This window comes from Ascidiella aspersa, chromosome 5, assembly GCF_963924565.1.
Source record: "Ascidiella aspersa chromosome 5, kaAscAspe10.2, whole genome shotgun sequence".
Classification (NCBI taxonomy): domain Eukaryota; kingdom Metazoa; phylum Chordata; class Ascidiacea; order Phlebobranchia; family Ascidiidae; genus Ascidiella; species Ascidiella aspersa.
Window position 1 is genome coordinate 11442619 of NC_139451.1, and position 2500 is coordinate 11445118.

General features: G+C 56.6%; 2 non-coding genes and 1 pseudogene across 2 annotated transcripts in view; all 3 read right to left on the minus strand.

Annotated features, from left to right (window-relative positions):
* The window catches only part of LOC146143611 (large subunit ribosomal RNA), a 2633-nt pseudogene extending 2415 nt beyond the window's left edge, over positions 1-218 (minus strand).
* Positions 219-489: 271 nt separating this feature from the next.
* On the minus strand, positions 490-643 carry LOC146143612 (5.8S ribosomal RNA). The gene has a single exon (XR_014501192.1). It is a non-coding gene; the product is annotated as a 5.8S ribosomal RNA (ribosomal RNA).
* A 247-nt stretch (positions 644-890) lies between these two features.
* LOC146143613 (small subunit ribosomal RNA) overlaps positions 891-2500 on the minus strand; it is a 1811-nt gene continuing 201 nt past the window's right edge. Inside the window, exon 1 of the ribosomal RNA XR_014500382.1 lies at positions 891-2500. This exon is cut by the window's right edge and continues 201 nt beyond it. This is a non-coding gene — a ribosomal RNA (small subunit ribosomal RNA).

Below are 2500 nucleotides of genomic sequence, written 5' to 3' on the forward strand. Positions count from 1 at the left end.
CCGCCATGGGCCTGACACCCGCTCTGGGAAAAGGCCTCGATCAGAAGGACGCGGGCGACCGGCGAAGCGCGCCGTGACGAATTCCGTACGCCACAATTCCGCGCACTCCAAAAGCGCGCGGATTCGGCGATGGGCACATCCCGCTTCACTCGCCGTTACTGAGGGAATCCTCGTTAGTTTCTTTTCCTCCGCTTAGTAATATGCTTAAATTCAGCGGGTAGCCTCGTCCGACCTCAGGCCGAAAGTAAGGACCGGGACTATTCTTCCCGTTCCGCGCTCGCCGTCGGCGCTGCGCGCCGCCGCGCACCTCGATTCCCGCCCTTGAGCCGCCAGCCGTTGGCCTCTTCGAGGTCGACTCGCCGCCGCCGCGCGGGATTCTGGTCGCGATCGTCGCGCATCGTGCCGTGCTGTCTTGAGCGGGACGGGCGCTCGCGCGTCCGACGCCGCAGCAGCCGCGCGGAGAAATCCCCGCGCGGAACGTTTGCAACGCGACCCTGAGGCGGGCGCGGCCCCGGGATTGACCCGAGGCCGCAATTTGCGTTCAGAACGTCGATGCTCAATGTGTCCTGCAATTCACACTAATTCACGCAGCTAGCTGCGTCCTTCATCGACTCACGAGCCGAGTGATCCACCGCCAAGAGCCATCCACGATTGTTTCGCTCGCACAGTGCCTCGCACTATAGGGTGACAAAATAGACCGCGCCGAGCGGTCGGCCAGGCCGACGCTTGAAGCCGGAGCGCGCGGCACCGCGGCACTCGACGCGCAAACATTACCGGGTGACCGAATCGCCGGCCGGCGCGCCGCTCCTCGCGGGTCGGGCGCCGGGTAGCAAAGACTTTTTCTCTCGCTTGTCCGAGTTTCGCGTTCGCCGAAGCGTTTGCGAGACCGTTAATGATCCTTCCGCAGGTTCACCTACGGAAACCTTGTTACGACTTTTACTTCCTCTAAATGATCAAGTTAGATCGTCTTCTCGGACGCCGGCTCGACCGTTGCCGGCCGCGCCAGGTCCAATCGGAGGACCTCACTAAACCATTCAATCGGTAGTAGCGACGGGCGGTGTGTACAAAGGGCAGGGACGTAATCAACGCGAGCTAATGACTCGCGCTTACTGGGAATTCCTCGTTCAAGGGAAATAATTGCAATTCCCTATCCCTAGCACGACCGGGGTTCAGCGGGTTACCCAGACCTGTCGGCCAAGGCGAGCACATGCTGATCCGGTCAGTGTAGCGCGCGTGCGGCCCCGAACATCTAAGGGCATCACAGACCTGTTATTGCTCAATCTCGTGTGGCTAAACGCCACTAGTCCCTCTAAGAAGTTAGACGCCGACCGATTGGGTCGCGTAACTAGTTAGCAAGCCAGAGTCTCGTTCGTTATCGGAATTAACCAGACAAATCGCTCCACCAACTAAGAACGGCCATGCACCACCACCCACAGAATCAAGAAAGAGCTCTCAATCTGTCAATCCTCACTGTGTCCGGGCCGGGTGAGATTTCCCGTGTTGAGTCAAATTAAGCCGCAGGCTCCACTCCTGGTGGTGCCCTTCCGTCAATTCCTTTAAGTTTCAGCTTTGCAACCATACTTCCCCCGGAACCCAAAGACTTTGGTTTCCCGCAAGCTGCCGGAGAGGTCGTAAAACTAACGCCCCCCGATCGCTAGTTGGCATCGTTTATAGTCAGAACTAGGACGGTATCTGATCGTCTTCGAACCTCTGACTTTCGCTCTTGATTAAAGAAAACATTCTTGGCAAATGCTTTCGCAGTCGTTCGTCTTGCGCCGATCCAAGAATTTCACCTCTAACGGCACAGTACGAATGCCCCCGTCTGTCCCTCTTAATCATTACCTCGCGCTCCGAAAACCAACAAAATAGAACCGAGGTCCTATTCCATTATTCCATGCACCATTATTCAGGCGAATCGCCTGCTTTGAACACTCTAATTTTTTCAAAGTAAACGTTCCGGCCGCCGCCGACACTCAGTCAAGGGCACCGGCGGAGAACCGGAGGTGAGGCCAGGACGGCCAGTACACGCCTTGCGACGGACCGGCCGCCTGCGCCCAAAATCCAACTACGAGCTTTTTAACCGCAACAACTTAAATATACACTTTTGGAGCTGGAATTACCGCGGCTGCTGGCACCAGACTTGCCCTCCAATGGATACTCGTTAAAGGTTTTAAAGTGTACTCATTCCAATTACAGGGCCTCGTTTAGAGTCCTGTATTGTTATTTTTCGTCACTACCTCCCCGCGTCGGGAATGGGTAATTTGCGCGCCTGCTGCCTTCCTTGGATGTGGTAGCCGTTTCTCAGGCTCCCTCTCCGGAATCGAACCCTGATTCTCCGTTACCCGTAAGAACCTCGGTAGGCCAGTACCGTACCGACGAAAGTTGATAGGGCAGACACTTGAATGATCCGTCGCCGGTGCGAGACCGTGCGATCCGCAAAGTTATCCAGAGTCACCAAAGGTTGCGGGCCGAAGCCCGGTCGGTTTTTGGTCTGATAAAA